General features: G+C 39.6%; 1 pseudogene; it reads left to right on the top strand.

The window, feature by feature from the left end:
- Positions 1 to 601: 601 nt before the first annotated feature.
- LOC110199735 (methyl-CpG-binding domain protein 4-like) lies at positions 602 to 4,662 on the top strand (annotated as a pseudogene).
- Positions 4,663 to 21,792: the final 17,130 nt, after the last annotated feature.

The raw sequence follows: 21,792 nt of genomic DNA, 5'->3' as shown, positions 1-21,792 counted from the left end.
AGTATGAATGTATATGTAGAGCCTATGTCAGATTGCATGCTGTCTTGAGGAGGGGGAGGGGAGGAAGGGGAGAAAATTTAGAACTCAAAATCTTACGGAAACAAATGTTGAAAACTAAAAATAAATTAATTAATAAGAAAGAATTGCCATTAAGGTGACTAGTGAGGTAGTTCAACACGGCACCTCCCAGGAGCCCCTCAGTGAGAGGGAGGATGAACTAACAGGCAGGACCCCCTCCCCCAGCAGGAGGTAGAGGTGTGATTCCAGGGCCCCATGGCTCCAAGCAGTACAGCTGCTCTGTCTGCCTCTGGCCCCTGACCCCTGTGCTTGGCCCTGTTTGGAGCTTCATCTTTTTGCCCCTTTTCTTCCCCACTTGATGGATCCTCTGGGCTTGCTAGTGGCAGGACTTACTTCCCTCTTCAGCTGCCTCACTCTGAGCTTGGACTAAGAGCTCAACCCTAGGGATGCCTGTGAAGAAATTGAAATCCCGGGAGCTAGAAAAAATGAGAGATGATGAGATGTAGTGACAGAAAGAAGAGAGGAAATAGCTCTCCAGCTGCAGGAATCTAATGCCAGTACTCAGTGCAATGGTGGTGCTATCATGGAGCTCTTTAAGTCTATCCCTTGTGGATAGGAAAGGATTGTGAAACAAAGATTACCTAGAAAAGCTGCTGGAAAATACGATGTTTACTTTATGAGTCTCGAAGGAATGAAGCTCAGATCCAAAAGTTTACTTTCTTGTTACCTTCACCAAAATGGAAAGACTTCTCTTAAGCCAGAAGATTTTGACTTCAGGGCCCCTCCCAAGAGCAACACTCCTTCAAGACACCCATATCACAGCATGGAAGCTCCAGCAGCACAGTTCCAGGTGAAGCAGAGCTGCCTGAGCCCAAAGTAAAAGCTTAGGACCCCTCGAAGGAAAGAGAAAGGTAGTATTTCTCCCCCATGAAGATTTCACAGGTGCAGAACTAGAGTAGTGAAATGTCTTTCTTTACTTTCAGCCACAGGCTCCAGAAGGGTGCTGATGTCCTTGACTCTCAAGATTGTGACATGCAGATGAATTGGATTTAAGTGAGGAAGGGCTGTGCAAAGTCTCAGTTTCTCAATAGGACTTCAGGTAAGATGGCAATACTAGAAAGGCAATAACTACAAAAAGGAGTCACATTTAGGAAGCTAAGAAAAAGAACAGGAAAAAATCATTCTGGCTGCATTCAAAGACAAAAAAGGGAACATCTTGTAAAGAAGTTCCTATGGCTATTTCCATTGCACAAGATAATCACCTTAAGAGACCCCTATGCTGTTCTGATGGTGGAAAGAGTGACAAGAATGTAATAGTGACAGATAAAGAAGAAAAGGAACTGATAAAATAATTTGCTTTAGACTCATACTCCCAAATGTGTACTGTGCAAGTAACTTCTTGCACAGAAAATACATTATGTGCCAGTGAAGTTTCAGAATATAAAGAGAAGGGTGGGTGTACTTCTCTAGGATCTGAAAGCACCTTTATAGAAACTGGAGAAAAGAAGGAGCATTTGCACGCCAACATTTTAAAATGTAATTCTGAAATAGCAGCAGCTCCTAGGATGAAAAAGACTTGACTTTTGTGGAGACATTTGAAGAAAACACCATCCAGTGAACACAAGTGGAGAGAAGGAAAATCAGCCAGTATTTCTTCAACAAATACAACAAAGAAGCCCTTAGTCCACCTCAACAGAAGCTGTTTAAAAAGTGGACTCCATGTAGCATCTACCTAAAACCTTCAACAAGCATTATATGTAATGAGGGTAAACTAGAAGTATTTCCAGTAAGATCAGGAGTGAAACAAGGATGCCCATTATCAACACTGTTGTTCTATATGGTACTAGAAACATTAGCTTTAGCAATGAGAAGAAAAAGAAATTGAAGGTATTAGAATAGGCAAGGAAAAAACAAAGCTATCGCTCTTTGCAGATCATATGATATACTTAAATAATCCTAGAGAATCAAGTAAAAAACTACTTGAAATAATAAACAACTTGAGCAAATTTGCAGGATATAAAATAAATCCACCTAAATCATTGGCATTTCTGTATATTACTAATATAGCCTAACAGCAAGAGATAGAAAGAGAAGTTCCATTTAAAGTTACTGTAGACATTATAAAATATTTAGGAGTTGAGGCAGCTAGGTGGTGCAATGGATAGAGCACCCATTCTAGAGTCAGGAAGACCTGATGGGCCTCAGACACTTGACACTTACTAGCTGTGTGACCCTGGGCAGGTCGCTTAACCCTGATTGCCTTTCCTTGCCCCCCCAAAATTTAGGAGTCTACCTGCCAAAACAAACCCAGGAACTATATGAACACAATTACAAAACACTTCACACAAATAAAGTCAGATCTAAAAAATTGGAAAAATATCATTTGCTTATGGGTAGGCTGAGCTAATATAATAAAAATGACAATTCTACTTAAATTAACTTACTTACTCAGTGCCATACCAATCAAACTACCAAGAAATTACTTTTTAGAGCTAGAAAAAACAATAACAAGATTCATCTGGAAGAACAAAAGGTCCAGAATATCAAAGGAACTAATGAAAAGAAATGCTAGGAAAGGTGGCCTAGCCATATTAGATCTTAAATTGTATTATAAAGCAGCAATCATCAAAACTACTTGGTACTGGCTAAGGAATAGAGTGGTGAATAGTGGAATAGGTTAGGAACACAAGATAGTAGTCAATGACTATTGTAATCTACTGTCTGATAAACCCAAAGACCCCAGCTTCTGGGATAAGAACTCACTATTTGACAGAAACTGCTGGGAAAACTGGAAAAGAGTATGGCAGAAACTAGTCATAGACCAAAATCTTATGCCATATACCAAAATAAAATCAAAATGGGTATACGATTTAGATATAAGGGCTGATGCCTATAAGAAAACTGGGAGAGGAAGAAATAGTTTACCTGTCAGGTTTATGGAGAACAGAAGAATTTATAACCAAACAACAGAGAACATTTATGAGATGCAAAATGGATAATTTTGATTACATTTAATTGAAAAGTTTTTGCACAAACAAAGCCAAGATAAGGAGGGAAGCAGAAAACTGGGAAAGAATTTTTACAACCAGTGTCTCTGATAAGGGGCCTCATTTCTAGAATATGTAGAGAACTCAGTCAAATTTATAAGAATACAAGTCATTCCTCAATTGATAAATGGTCAAAGGATATGAACAGGTTGTTTTCAGGTGAAGAAATTAAATGCTCTAAATCACTATTGATTAGAGAAATGCGTATCAAAACAACTCTGAGGTACCACATCACACCTATCAGATTGGCTAATATGACAAAACAGGAAAATTATAAATGCTGGAGAAGATGTGAGAAGATTAGGACACTAATGCATTGTTGGTGGAATTGTAAACTGATCCAGCCATTTTGGAGAGCAGTTTGGAACTATGCCCACGGGGCTATAAAAATGTGCACAGCCTTTGACCCAGCAATAACACTTCTAGGGCTATATCCTAAAGAGATCATAAAAATGGGAAAGGGACCCACATGTACAAAAATATTTATAGAAGCTCTTTTTGTGGTAGCCAAGAATTGGAAATTGAGGAGATACCCATCAATTGGGGAATGGCTGAACAAGACGTGGTATATGAATGTAATGGAATACTATTGTGCTGTAAGAAATGATGAGCAAGTGGACTTCAGAAAAACCTGGAAAGACTTATATGGACTGATGCTGAGTAAAGTGAACAGAACCAGGAGAACGTTGTACACATTAATAGCCACATTGTGTGATGACTAATTTGAAAGACTTGGCTCTTCTCAGTACTGTAAGGATCTAAGACACCTCCAAAAGTCTCATGATGGAAAATGCTATCCACATCCAGAGAAAGAACTATGCAGTCTGAATACAGATTGAAGCATACTGTTTACTCTTTTTTCTTCTATTGTGTTTTGTATCTTCTTTCTTATGGTTCCTTCTATTGGTTCTAATTCTTCTTTACAACATGACTAATGTGAAAATATGTTTAATAGGAATGTATATATAGAACCTATATCAGATTGCATGCTGTCTTGGGGAGGGAGGTGGGAAAAGAAGGGAAGAAAATTTAAAACTCGAAAGTTTGTGGAAGTGAATGTTGAAAACTAAAATTAATTAATTAATTTTAAAAAAAGTGGACTCGACCTTGATCCCCTTTTAATGTTGTCGAAGAAACACTCTTTCCTGTCCCATGGAAGCTCCTTATCACTGCTGCTGTTTGTCCTTCATTCTCGAAGAGGACCATGACATCAGGGAGGCCATGACATGCAGTGAATTGGATTTAAGTGAGGGAGGGCTGTGCAAAGTCTCAGTTTCTCAATAGGACTTCAGGCAAGATGGCAATACTTGTGCTCTGGGAGTTTCTGGAGATGTACCCTTCTGCTGATATGGCAAGAACTGCAAACTGGAAGGAAGGATCAGAACTCCCTAAGCTTCTCAACCTTATGATCTTAGAGCCAAAAAAACCAAATTTTCAGATGTCTGTCTGATGAAATAGTGGAGGTGCCCAGTCAAACTGCATCGAATTGGAGAATATGACAATTAGAGAATTTTTTGTGTCAGCAAATGGAAGCAGATCTATCCTGAAGACCAAGAAATATCACTGCCTCTGGGAAAAGCATGAAAATCTTAGTTGAAAAGACTTAACATTTTAATCCAGATTTGTAACTGCATCAGGCCTCACTTTATGAGGAGCACCTAGTCATCACAACCACTCATCACACTCTACCTGTACATATTTAAATTACAGCAGACATGGATGTGACAGAATTATCAAATTTTATTAAATCATAACTGTTCTCCATTCCATTCATAACCAAATGTGCCAGGAAAATGCTTTGATATTAAAAAAAATAAACAGTGACCACATTTGACTTGTTTTTATAATTTTCCCCCTTGAAATATGTGATGCCAAGGCTGATTTTGTACATTAAACAAGTTGCATGGGATTTAGACTTGGAAAGGGACCAAAGATCATCTAGTGGATATTCCTCCTGGATGTGTGATTGCAGAGCCAAAAGCTTCCTCCCACACCTCTATGTAAAAAAAAAAGCATAAAACTTTCTGCGCAAGCTGACTGAAACCAGAATTCCGGAGTGATAAAGCTTTGATCACTGTTGCAATTCACATACCTAGGAATAGGGAACGATATATGCCTATCATATAACATATGTGTGTGTGTGTGTGTGTGTGTGTATACACACACACACACACATATACATGTGTATCTTAGTGTGAATTACTTTGAAATAGATTCTAAGAGGTACAGTGATACTATGCATATCCCAGTAAGCACAGGTTTATTGTGAACTAATAGGGCAACTATAATATGGCAAGGCACTTGGTAAAACACCCGTAGTCCTGGGGAAATAGCCCTACCCAGAAGTCCTTATTCATGTGGGGGTGTGTGTGTGTGTGTGTGTGTGTGTATGCATATAAGTGTTCACATTATATCAACACAGTTGCAATTCTGTCTCAAATAAAGAAGCTTCCCATTCCAAAAAAAAAAAAAGAAAATTGCCCAAAAGGTGGCATTTATAACTATTGCGTGTCCTGCCACAGGACTGCTGTGACTCAGAAACAGAGAGTGAGGCTGATGACTTTGTGCACACTGCTGCACTTCAATCCAACTCATGTGTAAGTCAAGAAATCACCCCGCGATGTAATTGATCCTCTTCAGAAACAAAGGACAAACGACAAACAACACAGACCTCCCTTACGCTCTATAGTTCTTGAATGTTCACAGGTGTTTGCCTGTGGTCTCCTCAGTTAGACTGTGAGCTCCTTGAAGGAAAGGAAGGGGCCAAGTTTTTCCCTTTCTTCGTATCCCCAGCACTTAGCTCAGTGCCTGGCACATAGTGAACACCCAATAAATGCTTGTGGATGATGATTTAAAATTATGTTATGTTACAAACTGCTGAAGAAGGGTTATTAAACTTGAAGAATGGAAAGACAAAAGATATGTTTGGCGGGACAAAATAGCCCCAGTTGCTTGAAACAAAGTATATGGAAGTGAGTAATAAATGATATATTAGAAAGATGAGGTCTTGCCAGGTTGCGGAGGGTCTTGTGTTCTGGCAGTAGAGCTTCTCTATCTTCCTTCAAGTCTTACTTTCTGTGTCACCTTTTCTATGAGAAGCTTTTCCCAGTCCTCCTTCATTTTAGTGCCTTTCCTCTGAGTTGATTTCCAACTTACCCTGGATATATCCTGTTTGAACATTAGCTGTTTGCACACCATATCCCTCTTTAAACTTTTAACTCTTTGAGAGCAAGGGCTGTTTTTTGCCCTTTTTGTATATTGAGCACTTAGCAGTTTTCTGGTTAATAAATGCTAGTTGGGTCATGTTGGTCACTCCTCTACTGCTTGGAGAATTCTAAGCTTATAACATTTGCGGCTGTATAGATTTTCTGGAATGTATTCTATACATGTCTTGACATGCGTTGTTTCTCCTCTAGCTTTCTTTATACGACAATTTTGGATTATCCAGCTGTTCAATGGGATGATTCCTTTTCTTTATTCTTCCTTAATAGTTTCCTACTTTCCTGATTTTTTGCTCCTAGGACAGGAAAAGTACAATAGAGAGTCAAAGATATTAGGGATGATTCTCCACCCTGAGGGGCCTCTGCTCTACCCCTCCACCCCCCAAAGAAGAACTGAAGTAGCATGCTTATGTGAACCAGGAAAATAAAAGTAGAGTTACCTGGACATTTAGTTACATAAAACCAATGAGTGTGCAATCAGTTTCTGACAAAAAATGAGTAAGAAATCTACTTAGAGAATTTTGTTTTACTTGGAATTTTTAATTCTTAGTAGGAACTAGGGTGAATTTGAAGATTTGCAATGAATCCTGAAGCTGTTTGCTTCCAAAGCAAACTTCAGGGCCAGAATCTTGGTAGTTTAGAGTTAACTTGATAAATATTCCCAGACTTGGCTCAGTGGATCTATGAAAGATCAAAAGTGGGTCTGGTAGCTTTCTTTTCCTGGAGGGATTTTTCAAAGAGGACCAGAAAGTGTGTGCTATGTCTTTTAGGGTCCTTTGCACTAATCTCCAAGGCTACCTAAACCAAATCCACACATATCACCGGGAAGCTTTTGGAAATATATTTGCAAATAAAAGCATCTTTTTCCTTCACGTTTTTCCAGCATCTTCTGTCAGATCATTGTAGTTCTTCGTCTTGAAAGACCATTAAATACCGTTCCTCGGATATTTAAAAAATTCCACACCCCTTCTCTACCCACACATCCCCTTCTCAGCCTGTTATAGCATGTAGAGGTGGGTTTTTTTGCTTCTTTGTTTTTATTTTTGTTTATTATTTTATTTATTTTATATTTGTATTTATTTAATGTTCCTCAAGTTTGACTCTCTTCCCTGTTAGCATTTAACTGGCTGCTTTCTAGGCTGGGAGGAAAAGGCCTCTTAAATAGTGATATACATTGTGGTCACCAAACTACTAAATTTGGCTACTTAGATTACTAATTATGATTGGTAAATGTTTCATTTAAAAGGATATGTTAAGGTATCTTATGTTTACCAGGTGTTTAAAATGTGCCAATAAGTGCATGTTAAAATTAGTCTGGAATGTGACTCTTGCTTCAGAGATGTGGTATTTCTGGCCATCTGTTTTTCTCACAGATGTCTCCATGACAATTTAAAGGATTCTTTATAATGATGATTCTGTGTTTTCTAGACCCCTAAGTCACTTGATATAGAAAGATGAGGGGTTTAGGGTTTTTCTTTTTTTTTGTGGGGGAAATGAGAATGGGCAGAAGGATGGGATGGGCTTCTTTTCAACCAAATGCCTATTGTTAACCACTGATTACTAGTGAAGAACAAAACTGAAGTCTATACTGATTTGTTTTGAGAGGGATTTCTCAGGAAATGGGATAGTGAGTCACTGGATAAAATAGACTTTTTTGTTATTGTTCATCATAGGTATTCATATGTCTTTCCTTTTGGCTATTTATATTGTTTTGCATTACATTTTAATAGATATTCAGAATGTAACCAGTTAGAGGATGTCTTTTCTTGAAAGTTTATTGATGAATGGCGATTATAATAATCCATTTAAGAGTCTTCATGTGTTCTCAACCCTCTTTACTTATTGGTAATGGTTGGGGTTGCTAACTCTTTCTTTCAAAGTAGAAATAAAACAATCTAAAACCAGGAATCATAGGTCTTTTGGTAAAGAAGTAGTGTGTTTGTGAGTTACAAATACCAGTTTAAATGGATTTGGGCCAGATCCATAGTCTTTGTGGCAGAGTCCTTTGAGAATTTCTTAGGTGACCTTGAGGATGAAATGACTGATGGTTCATTCATTTGATTATACCTCTGGATAACACTTTTTTCTGTTGGTATTGGATGGTTCTTTTGTCTGTTTTGTAACAAAACACTTAAAACCAGGATCTTGTGTTCTTATTTTCCATTATATGAGCAGAAGACTCTTTGATGAGTAATATGGAATGAATTTTTAATTTTAAAAAGACATTTGAAGTAGAATAATCTTTGCCTTGGAACTTGGTATTCTCACTTATCTTATTGTGGAAACACGTGCACTATAACACAAGATTTAGCAGCTTCTACATTAAGGATCTAGAGGGCATGGAGTATGATATTCCAGACATAGGACATAGGACTACAACCAAGAATCACCTACCCAGCAAAACTGAGTATAATCCTTCAGGGTAAAAAATGGTCATTCAATGAAATAGGGGACTTTCAAGCATTCCTGAGGAAAAGACCAGAGCTGAATATAAAATTTGACTTTCAAATACAGTACTCAGGTGAAACATGGAAGAGGTAAACAGGAAAAAGAAATCATAAGAGACTTATTAAGGTTGAACTGTTTACATTCCTGCAGGGAAAGATGATATTTGTAACTCATGAGTCCTTTGTCAGCATTAGGGTAGTGGGAGGGAAAAAAAATTATATGTATGATAGATAGATAGATAGATAGATAGATAGAGATAGATAGATAGAGGGCACAGGGTGAGTTGAAGATGATGGGGTGATATCTGGAAAATAAAATTAAGGGGTGAGAGAGGATTATACTGGGAGAAGGAGAAAGGGAGAAATAGAATGGGGTAAATTATCTCACATGACACATAAAAGAAAAGGCTTTTGCAGTGGAGGGGAAATGGAGGAAGGTGAGAAGAATGAGTAAATCTTATTCTCATAGGATTTGGCTTAAGGAGGAATAACATACACAGTGGGGTATGGAAATCTGTCTTACCCTACAGGAAAATAAGGGGGGAAGGGGACAAGAGAGCAGGGGTTGATAAAGGGGAGGGCAGATTGGGGGAGGGGATAATCAAAAGCAAACACTTCTGAGGAGGGATAGGGTCAAAAGAGAGAATAGAATAAATGCAGGGTAGGATAGGATGAAGGGAAATATACTTACTTTTTCACAACAGAACTGCTAGGGAAGTGTTTTACATGACTACACATCTATAACCTGTATCAAGATGCTTGCCTTTTCCATGAGGGTGGGTGGGGAGGGAGGAGGGCAGAAAATTTGTAACCCAGAGTTTTTAAAACACATGTTAAAAATTAAATAAATAAACAAACAAATAAAGTAGAATTAAAAAATGAAAAGGGTGGGTGAATATGCTAATAAAGATAAAATCTAAGCAAAAAAAATCAGTTTATTTCAGAAAATTTTTTCACGATCAAAGTTGGGAGAGATTATCTGAAGAAATCTTTATTTTGAAATTTACTCTCCCTGATTCAAATCAATGTTCATTTTGTATAGTATGTGTGGTTTAATAAAAGAAAGTAGATAATGTTTACGTTGAGCCCTTTAAGCATATCAATTTGTAGACTATTGTAGGCAAGGTAGAACTTTAATTTTTCATGAGTGGGCAAAGAAAATGGCCTTGGCCACTTCCTTTAAATCATAGGCCTTGTTTTCAATAGACAGATGGCTTTTCTAGGGGTGTTACTGTACTTGGGGAAGAGTATCATTCTCCTTGCAAAGGAGAGTGACTTACTGAAGGGAACCTTAAAATGGATGATGTCTTTCTTGAAACAAAAGTAGGATAATTGGACTCTTAGAACATTAAAGCTGGAAAGATGCTTGGATTTCAAATCCAACATCCTCATTTTAAAGCTGAGGAAACAGACTTGGAGAGACATGAGCTTTCTAAAGTTACACAGCTAGATAGTGGTAAAGCCAGGATGTGAACCCCCCAGGCCTTTGAGCTCCTAGTTCATGGTCCTTTCTGTTATACTGTGTTCAATCTCTAGAGTTCAAACTTGAACTGCTTGCCTCATGATCGGCTTCTTGCCTATCTGGAGATAATGGGATAGCTTACCTTTGTGAGACTCTTAACTTTCCATTTTTGCATACGTAAATTGGGAAAAGGTTTTGTAATTTTGCATTTTCTCCATCTTCCAAAGTTGTTACTCCCTGGCTTGTGTGTTGTGTAGATTAGAGAAAATATATATATGCTGCCTCTTAATCACCTCTCCCACATTCACAGACTCAGTGGGGACACCCAGCTTGTGGACAGAACACTCTGCCTCTGTACCTCAATACATTGTTAAAGTTGGCTTTGTATGGCATAGCTTTTTTTGTATCCATTAAAAAAAAAACAAGCAAACACCTAACCTTATCTGTTTCATGTGCTTTGTGTAGGGACAGCCACTATATTTGAAGCGATGTGACGCCAAAATTAGTGATATTCCATTAGGGTCCTATCACCACCAGTTTTTAAAATGCAAACTGAGTCAGTTATGTTTTTATTATGAAAATGAGGCCTAGAGAGAGTAGAATTTTGATGTGGTGTGTGGAAAAGAAATTAACTCCTGCAGAAAGCAAAGGTTTACTTGGCCTCTTCTGGCCAGATGCTTGTGGAGGATGATCTGGGAATTCTGATACCAACTGGCAGCAGGAGCTGTTGTGACTTTATTGTGATCCACCAGTGCATTCTGGCCCCAACCTACTGACCATTTCTTTGACATCAGTGTTTCTTTAACACTTTTTGCTGGGCCTGCTCCTTACTGTACCCATCTTAACTGAACACTTCCAAAGTCTGCCCAGTCTTTTGGTATTCCAATAGTAGCCAGCAGTGACCTTACTTTGAAAAGAAGCTACTGGTCCCCACTCACTTCTTTCCCACTGTTTGAGGACCAGTTTTTGAGGGGCAGCATTTCCTCATAGTGCCTCATAGTTTCCTTGCTGGAAGGAAGATGATTCTGTACTTAGGTGAATGTCTCCCAGTAATGTACTTTGTGCTGTTAGGCCTGGGGCTTCAGTTTCAAGGACCTTCAGTCAGCCCTGTCTTTAGAAATTTCTTAAGGTCTCCTCCAATCCAGTCCCCGACCCCAGACCCTTCTCACTTTTCTCCTCAGTGCCAGACTCCTCTATTCCCTGACAGGTGTGTGATGGCCTTCTTCTGTAACAAGGCTGCCCTCTTTAGGTCTTGATATTGGTGAAATGGGATCTCTTAAATGGATTATGACCTTTGTGAGGGAGGCTTGTAGGAAGCTCATTGCAGATAAGAGCTAAAGCTATATTCTGTACTTTCACTGGAAATGTATCCAGTTGTGGAATAATACTGTATCATCTTGTTAGTACATTTTGCTGTTTTTTTTTCAACATGTAATTTTCTGAATATTTTTAATACAATTTTTTCCATTAATGACACATGTGTGTTTTATTTTAGGTCAAGTAGAGGGAAAAGTAATTCTAGAGATAAGCATATTTTTCCTCTTATTCTTTCCCATTGCCCCAGCATTGTAGAGGAAAGATGTCCTACAGAGAAAAGTAAGAAGGAGGATCTCTTAAGGTTCTTTATATTCCCATCCTTCCTTAGGATCAACCTTTGCATGAATGTAAACTGGCAAGCGCAAGGCATGCCAAATGTGGAATTACCTCCTTCTACACCTGCAGAACAATTATAAAAGATTTAAAATCAACCAATTGATGCTAAATGGTTTTGCATGATGAATGGCTGCTTTGAAAGTAACATAAAGAGAAGTTGTTGAGACCATAATTTCTGCAACCAAGTTTTTCTTCTCCATCTCATTTGAGAAGGACAGTAATGAGGTAGGGTTTGAATAGCACTAAAATTTTACTATCACCTGAGGAGCAAGTTATCCCACCTGTTGCCTCATATTGTACAATGGAGAATCAAGGAGAACATCTTTTTAAGAAATTGAAGTTTTCGATGCAGCTAGGTGACACAGTAGGTAAGAATGCTGGACTTAGAGCCAAAAAAAACAGGAATTCAAATCCCACATCTGACACTTCCTAGTTGTGTGACCCTGGGCAAGTCACTTAACATTTGTCTGCCGCAGTTTCCTCAACTGTAAAATGGGGATCATAATAGCACCTCCCTCCCAGGGCTGTTGTGAGGATCAAATGAGATAAAGTAGTGTGGCACTTTGCAAACCTTAAAGCACTATATAAAGGCAAGATGTTATTTTCATGGCACCTACACTTCTGAATATATTCCACCCCCCCACCTGTGCTACCTTGTGTTAACTTTGAAGGAAAAAAGAGAAAAAGTATTTACCAACACACTAGCCATGTCTGACAGTACATAAAAGGTCTATACTGAAATCCATTCCCCTCGGTAAAGGAGGGGAGGAAAGGAAGGTTTATGTTCCAGGATGCCTTTAAAAAAAATAAATCCTCTGAAGCAACTGCCAAAAAGCAGCATATAATTAAAGGAGTGGCTTTTTAGAGGTGACATCTAAATAGCATTTAGCTTAGACATGATATTTGGTCCACTTCCCTTTCTTGCAATACTATGATTGGAGATGAACCATTCTACTTTGAGATAATGTATTTCAAACTCTCTATGTCTGTGGGCCATTTCTAATCCCATACTCTTCTCATCTCCTGTCATTCCCCAGCTCTGACTTCTTACTCATAAGTAGTGAAAAGAATAATGGGAAAGATTTGGATGACTTTAAGAGGAGAACTGGAACATGTTTACAAGGAAGCTGACCTTTCAGACTGGATGGAGCCAGGGATACCCTGCTTCCCTCTCCCATTTCCTTTTACAAAGAGGAAGTTAAACTATTGTACTTTCTTGGCTTAGGGTTTTGAATTGAATTACCATCTAAGTGCATTATTATGGACTTGACAAACCAGACTTTATAACCATGGAATATAGCATGGATGTGTGTGTGTGTGTGTGTGTGTGTGTTTTAAATTTCAGGATAGTTGGGAGTAAAATGAGAAGTGTTTCCTCATGTTCTTAATCTTTATTTTGTTCCTATGCCCACCATTCTCATTGGATGACCATACCCTAAAGCTACATTCAGTTTAGGAAAGTGGTTTTAGATTCACATAATGACAGCATGGGGCACCAGGTGGCACAGTGGATAGAGCATTGGCCCTGGAATCAGGAGGAGTTGAGTTCAAATGTGGCTCAGACACTAACTAGCTGTGTGACCCTGGGCAAGTTACTTAACCCTGTTTGCTTTATTTTCCTCATCTGTAAAATGAGCTGGAGAAGAAAATGGCAAACCACTCTGGTATCTTTGTCAAGAAAACCCCAAATGGGGTCATGAAGAGTCGGACACGACTGAAAATGACTGAACAATAAATGACAGCACGTGATTCATGTGTGGGACAGGGACCCCAACCCAAATTAAACTCAGAGACTTTCTCAAGGTGGAAAGTAAAGGTTACCTTTATTACAGTCTCCCAAGATGGCTGTCTGCTCCTTCGATACACGTGGAAAGAAAGATGGAGTAACAGGGGCTGCCTTATGAAAGCAAATCTCTGTCCACCATGCAAACAAGTTTCCACCCACCACTATCCCTTACCCCCTTAACTGGGGGTGGGCTTACATTCTAAGCTGAAAGTTTCTTCCTAGCCTCTTAACTGGGAGGTGAGGCTGACATTCCAGGCCTGAAATTCAAAGACAAGGAAAGAGGCTGGAAGCTCAGGTTGGGGGTGGGGCAGGGCTTATTCTTTCTGTTAAGTGCTTAAAAACAGGGTCTAAGGGGGGGAGGATTTTGAAAGTAATAATCAAGAATTATTTGACCCTTTGAGGAGCCTTCACTTCTGAGAGTTCATTTCTCACACTACCTTCTGAACTCATTACCTTAATTACACTGAGAAGTCTTCACTGGGACATCCCATTCAATTTGAAGCTGTTGGAGGTGAGGGCAAGACAGACATAGCCGAAGGCTGGAGATTTGTAGGAAAACCTGCCATTTTTTTCCCCTAAAAGTAAGTAAGATTATGCCACACAAATATATAAGGTAAAGGGATCCCAGAAAAGAAAAGAAATTTAGAATGTCAAGCAAGCATACGAGGATCAACTGTTGTGAAAATAGAGGAAAAAATGGAATTCTAGAACTCCGAAACAATGTACTGACGTTATAAATTAAAGTGTCAAAACACATATGTCATACAGCTTCCTGAGCTGCCTTGTGACATCTGTCTTCCTCTGTGTTTTAGACAAAACTGTTGGCTACTAGGAAAGGAACTAGATTTTTTTGTGTTTCTGTGACAGTAAAGCAGTATTCAACTGGAAACTGAAAACGACAGAAAAAAAGCTCTCTGTGTGTGTGTGTGTGTGTGTGTGTGTGTGTGTGTGTGTGTGTGTGTGTGTAAGAAAGTGTAGCCCTTTGCTGTTGAGCTCAACAAGCCTGGTTTTGTGATGGAGAAGCTGGTTAGCTGTTTGTATTGCGTCCACTATTTCCCCTAATGCTTCTTGCTGTCACAGGAACCAGATATACTGGGGAGATGTGTTGTTAGCCCCTCTTACACCAACGGCTTTCTTCTTCATGCATGGCAGCGATGGAACTGAGGGGTCCCTCCTTTCCTCCTAATTTCCAGTCTTTCAATTCCTGGAATCCCATGGAATCCCTCCGCCTTTATTTTTTCCCACCTGCTGTTATTCCCCCTCAGCCAGAGGCTGGGTAAATGAGTGAGGCTAATTAGTGCAGATTTGTTTCCCCAGACTCTGCTCCTGGCTCCCCAGCTTTTCCCTAACACTCCCTTCCCACTTGCTGGTTTGGGCTGGGATCCTGGCTCCCTGGGAATCCCTGGGATGGTGATTCCCTGCCACATTTGGTTTGATTTAAAAGCTCCTCATTGGTATTCTTGTTTTTGGACAAGAAGACTAAGTGTCATCTACTATTATTACTGTGGCTTCTGAATTTCAATAGGCTTTTTTTTATCTGCCAAGGAGGATAATATTCAACAAACATTAATCACCTGCTCTGCAAGGCATTGTACTAGGTGTCAGGCATACAATAACAAATGCTGGAGGTCCCTTCTGCCCTCCAAAAACTTACCTTCTTCTGGTGAGAAGAATAGAGAATGGACCCAAGGAAGTTCAAAATCATACAAAATAATGGGGGGGGGGGAGGGTTTGAATGCTAATAAGTGGGGCAGATCCAGAACGGTCTTGGAGGAAACAATACCTGAGCTGTGCAGGCAGAAGTGAGGAGGGAGGGGCAGAGCAATGTTGTGTATAGTAGACAGTAAGAATGTCAAGGAAAGTAATAGGAAATGAGGAGGCTAAAAAGGTAGGTAGGAATCATTGTCGAGAGCTTTGGATGCCATATTGGATGTCCTGGAGACAACTTACACTCAACATGCTATTTCTCCCCTCCCTTCCCCACACCCTCTACACCCTTCTGTCTCCCAAACTTCCATGTTTCCAGTCTCCCAGGTTCATAATCTTGGCCGTATGCTGCCCTCCTTTATCTCCCTTACTCCATGTATCCTATCAGTTGACACATTTTACAACATCTCTTTGACTTTGAGGTAGCTGGTGGCACAGTGCCTAGAGTGCCAGGCCTGTAGTCAGAAAGACCTGAGTTCAAATATGGCCTCAGACACTTATTGGCCGTGTGACTCTGGCAAGTCATTTAACTTCTGTTTGCCTCAGTTTCTTCAACTCTAAAATGGGGATGAATAATAGCACCACCAATGCAAGGGAGGATCAAATGAGATAATATTTGTGAAAAAGTGCTTGGTATAGTGCTATATAAATGCTTATTCTCTTCCCCTTCCCTCCACTGCCCTGACCACCTTCTCTCCATCCTTACAGCTACCCAACTTAGTCTGGGCCTACATCATGGCTAGCCTAGATTATTTCAACAGCCTCCTAATTGGTCTCCCTTACTCATTTCTCATTGCTTCACTTCATCCTACACACTGCTGCCATGGGATCTGAGCATATATGATAATATAATAGCTAGCATTTATATGGGGCCTTAAGGTTTGTAAAGACCTACATGATAATCCCAATTCTATTAACTCCAGAGACTTTCTGCTGCCTCTAGAATAAAGCATAAACTTCTCTGTTAGCTTTACCCCACTGTCAAATTTACATAGTCACAGGGCCACTAATCTGTACGTGAGGATTTCTATAGGAGATATTGCAGGTTTGATTCCAGACCACCTCAATAAAGTGAATATTGCCCTTGTTTACGTACAGGCATACCTTGTTTTATTGCCCTTGACAGATACTGCGTTTTTTACAAATTGAAGGTTTGTGACAACCCTGCCTTAAGTAAGTCTATTGGCACCATTTTTTCAACAGTATGTGTTCACATCATCTCTTTGCGTCACATTTTGGTCATTCTTGCAATATTTCAAATCTTTTCATTATTATTCTATCTGTTATGGTACTCTGTGATCAGTGGTCCTTGATGTTCCCATTGTAATTGGGGGGTGGGGCAGAAAACAGCGCGAGCCAAGGTATGCCTGTACGTAAACAATTTTGTAATAATGAGCTGGTATATAAAGTGTTTTTTCACCCAAGTCCGCAATCCTTTCCACTTTCTTTGAACACTGACAACACATAAATTAACTCAACAGCCTCCTATGTGTTAGCTGCTGGGACCCTCAGCGGAAGGACTTCCCAAGAAGATCATGGCAATAACAATAAGCAATTACTTTTCTCAGACATCTTAATTACAAAGTTTTAAAATGTAGAATTTTTGATGTGTTATTGTATATTTATTGATTTTGTTAAGTTACATTTTAATCCAGTTCAGCAAGCACTGGGAGTGTTGTGGGCGGCATATACCTTGTGTTGGGGTGTTTCACGCCTCTGCCCTATACAACCTAGACCCAGCTCATCTTTCCAGCCTCATTAGATACACTTATACTCCAGCCAAACTTGCCTTAGTTCCATCTTCCACCTTTGTGTCTTTGCACTGGTTGTCTTTCATACTTGGAATGTACTCTGTCCTCCCCTCTGCCTCACGGTACCTCGCTCTTCTTTTAGGGTACAGCTTAGGCACCATCTTCTGTTTAAACCCTTTCCCGATCCTCCCAATTGCTAAGGCCTTCCCTCTCAAAGTCCCCTGTTTTAAACTACTTTGCATGTATTTTTATTTATTCACTTCATACTCTGTATATGTTTATATTTGTACTTGTTGACTCCCACATTAAGATGTTAATTCCTTGTGAACTGAGGAGTATTTTGTTCTTTGTACTTGTATCCCCAGTGCTTGGCAACATAGTAGGTGCCTAATAAACACTCCTTGATTGAGTTCATATTCCATCCAAGAAGCAAGAGGAAGATATTGAAACGTCTAGACTTGGAGAATGACATAGACCTGTTGTGTTTTAGGTGTAGCAATTTTGTTGTTGTGGGGAAAATGGATTGGGGAGGGAAGAGACTAGAGGTAGAGACACCCATTTAGGAGGCTTTTGCAGTAATCCATCCAAAAGATGGTGAGGGCTTTAACTAGGGTAACAATTATGAATAGAAGGAAGGACCCTGATGGGAGATACTGGAAGTAGAAACATTTGGACTTGGCCACTGACTTGGGATGTGGTGGCTGAGGGAAGAGTGAAAAATCAAGGATGATTGGGATTGTGAGCCAAAAGAGTGATAGTGCCATCAAAAGAAATGAGAAAATCTGAAGGAGGGATGGATTTGGGGAGAGAAAAAGAGAGTTTTGATTTGGACATGGCGAGTTTGAGACGCTGGTGGGGTCTCCAGATGGAAATATTCAGCTGGTAGTTAATGTTGTGGGGAGGGAGACATTACTACTGGATGTATTGATTTTGGAGTTGTCTGCATAGAGATACTAATTAATGTGAGATCACTAGAGAGAAAAGAAGCCCATAAGGCAGAGTCTTGGTGGAGCCTCACACTTAGTAGGTAGGAAGAGGAAGAGGATTCAGCCAAGATGAAGAAGCCATTAGACCTGGAGGAGGACGACCAAGAGAGAACAGTGTGTCAGAGAAGCCAAGGGAGGCGTCATTGGCAGTGTAAAATGAACAACTGGGACCTCAAGAAAGGAGAGCTTAAAAAGCCATTAGATTTAATCGATAAGAGGTCAATGATAAAATTGAAACAATTTCAGTCACGTGGTAGGAGTTAGAGGCTAGTTGGTGTAAGGTTCAGACTCAATGACTGGGGCTTCATCTTGGTCCATCATTCTTGGCTATGACTACCATCCCTTTTGTAGCCTCATCACCTTATATTTCATGTTTTTCATCCCCCAAAAATCTGAGGCTTTTTTCTGGATCCACCTGTAAGGGGCAGCTCGCTCCAGTTTTATCATCATTTGATGAAGGAGAAATCATATGAATCACTTTAATTTACCATCTTAAGTCCTCTTTAGCTTTAGGAATTTTGGAGAGGGAGAGAGTTGGTGGTCTTTGAAGTGACAACCTCATCACACTCTATCTCGTTTCATATTTAGCTGTGTACACATTCCCCCACCCTCCACCACATTAGATTATAAGCGATTTTCAGTGAGGGATTCTTTATCTTCCTGTTCCCAAGGCTTATTGGTGCCTTGCATAGGGTAGGCACTTTACACATTCATTGCCAGCAGTCTGACACTTAAAAGCACGCAATGGAACTACGAACATTTTATCTCCTAAACTAGAGGCTCTATGCAATTTATCCCTTCAACAAATGTTTATTTAAGCCCCAAGTTGAGAGGGATTTCCTGGGAACATTAGGTGATTCTAAGGATTCAAGAAATAATTTGAGCAGGTTGATGGAAAGTTAACTTTAAAATGATACAAAGTAGTCTCATAAAAATGTTTCTAAGACTGTCATAGTGTATCCATGCTGCATTCCTCAAAGCTTACCCAACCAACCAGCTGCTGAGGCAAAAGAGTATAATGATGAGCTTATTTTAGATCTACTCAGGTGCCCCTGATGACCAACCCAAGATCTCAAGGTGACCCTGTGCCAAGCTGCTTCCCATAGGAAAGTGAACTGAGAAGCTTGACAGACCAAGAGGTTTGGACTGAATCTGGCAGCTGCTTATGCTACCATAGTTGGACATTAAAAGACCTTGGCATTTCTGGCTGGATAAAACGGTTCAAACTGCTGAGGCCATTGACACCTCCACATATGAAGGCCAGCATTGCCCTCTGCTGGTCAGAGAGGATACACTGTCTCCATGCAGGGCAACCTGATTTGTGGAATCTTTCTTTAATAACCAAACTTGATATGCATGAACCAGGCAATAAATAAAAATGTATCTGTGTTAAAAATAAAATGCATCTGTATTAAAAGTTATGCATTCAAATTATAAGATACTTCCTTTTGCCCTTCTTAGTTTTGATACCAATACTTGTTGAATTCAATTAGTGGCCTCAAAATCTCTGTTTCTGTCTGGCCTCGTATGAACCCTTTTAGCCGCAGATGCAGAGGTCAGAGGAGCACAAAGAGGCAAGCACCAGCAGCTCTACTCATTCCATGGTTTTGGGTTGGGGAGGAACATTTAGGTTAAGTTTACAAATGTCAAACTGGCCAATATTTGGCGTTTGCATTCTTCTCGTAGTATGGTTGGTTGGTTGGCTGGTTGTTGTCCTTTGTTCTGGAAGAGGACCAAAGTGACATCATTATGTTGGAGTTAAGGTATAGTGTGTCCAACTGGGGGCTGATCAGACTAATACAAGTTCGGAATGTTCTACCACTAGTCAAGCACAAATGGGCCATGTGAATGTCTCTAAATTTGTGTATCTCGTGTTTCTTTTAACCTGCTGCAATTTGGTGAGTGGGACCAAATACTCAATTCACAGAGTGGTTGATGGTGGCGGCCTCATGGCCCTCACTTCGTCCTCCGTGCTGGTTCTGTATGCCCCTGGCTCTCAGTTCTCTAGGAGATACCGTCAGCAGTTTGTGCGGCATGTCTGTGTCCCTTTAGTGTTTGTATCTAGATGCACAGTTGAGGTTTGTGCTGCTGTAAGAGCCCAGCTCTGAAGTGTGGGTCTCTCTCTGATGGATGATAATTCAGAGAGTCAACCTAGGTCTGATCCTCAGTGACTGAGCTCAATATCCCTATCCCTAGGAAAGGGTTAGGTCTCCAGGTAACACCAGCATGTGACAGACTGTGTCAGAAACCAATTAGAGAAAAAAATGATCAAAGAGGCCTTCAAATATCTTAGAGGAATGATGCTTGGAAAATTATTAGCCTATCAGTCCAGAGCTTCTCTCTGGATTTTGAGTGCTTAGAGATCTCTGTTAACCTCTTCTATAAGCACTAAAGATTTAAGATTAATTCCTCTTGTTCTGGGATTAGGAAAGGGCAGTAAATGAGAGGAAAACATACTGTATGGTATTCTGTAGGTGAGAGGAAGAAGGGGAAATTTTCAGGATAGTTATATGTTGAACATATAACTGGAATATAAATGGAATACTGTTGTGCCATAAAAAATAACAAAATGGACAGTTTCAGAGGAAACTGTAAAAGTTCCCATGAATGGATGCAGAACACAGTGAGCAGAATTAGAACAATTCATACAATGATACCTTATTGAAAAAAAGCAATTTTGAAAGACTTTAGAACACTAATCAACAAAAGTGATAAACTGTGAGTCCAAAGGAATGAAGAGGAAACATACTACTCACCTTCTTCCCGAGCGGTGAGGAATTTAAAAAAAAACCACATACACACACACACACACACACACCCAGAAACATACTGCACATTTTTGGACAGGGCCAAAGTGGGAATTTGTTTTGCTGGACTATGTGTGTATGTAATGAGATCTTTATTTTTCATTTTGTTATTTTCTCATTATGAAGAGTGAATAATGGGAGGGACAGATTAATAAAAGAAAAAAAATTATTTTAGAGTAGAACAGTGAAATGCCCTATTGTATCTGCTTGTGATACAGGAATTCCAACGAAAGAGGCACACAACATCAGGGCAATCAGTTCAAGCTTTATTAGGGGATTTACTTTTAAAAGACTCCTGAAGTAGCCCATTGCTACTGACAGCAAGAATCAAGGCACAAGTTCATGCAGGGGCTTTGTTCTTAAGCTTATTTATGTGTTTTACTTAAACTGCTTAAGGAGGGAGTGGATTGAAACATGAAGGATATGAAACATGAAGTCCAAAGTAGCAGATGTTTGAATGTTCAACCAAGATGGAATTGGTTGCTAGCTACACATCATTCTTGACCTAGCAAGAAAACTAGTTTCTTGCTTCTAAGTGCAACCATAATTCCTTTAACCCAGGGGTAGGGGGAGAGAGTAGGGAGGAGTGCCTTGGAGAGGTGGACTAATAGGTAATGATATAAGAAAAAGAAATGAAAGAAAAGAGCATCAATAAGACATTTAAAATACATAGTAGAGAACAGGAGGAAATTAAGACTGAAACACAGCTTTCCAGGGCTGTTTTGTTACAGTTTCATATACAGTTCTCCTCTGTTCTAATTTGTATATTGAAATGTTTGTGTTTGTTGATGCTTATTAAATTCATAGTGAAAAAGAAAGATGAAAAAATTGGCAAAAATGGCAGGCACAAATGAAATAAATTTCTTTAAAGTTTCATGAATTGTTACAAAAATCCCTAGATAAAAAT

This window comes from Phascolarctos cinereus, unplaced genomic scaffold, assembly GCF_003287225.1.
Source record: "Phascolarctos cinereus isolate Bilbo 61053 unplaced genomic scaffold, phaCin_HiC Scaffold_5;HRSCAF=322, whole genome shotgun sequence".
Classification (NCBI taxonomy): Eukaryota; Metazoa; Chordata; class Mammalia; order Diprotodontia; family Phascolarctidae; genus Phascolarctos; species Phascolarctos cinereus.
This window is presented reverse-complemented; position numbering and strand designations above follow the sequence as displayed.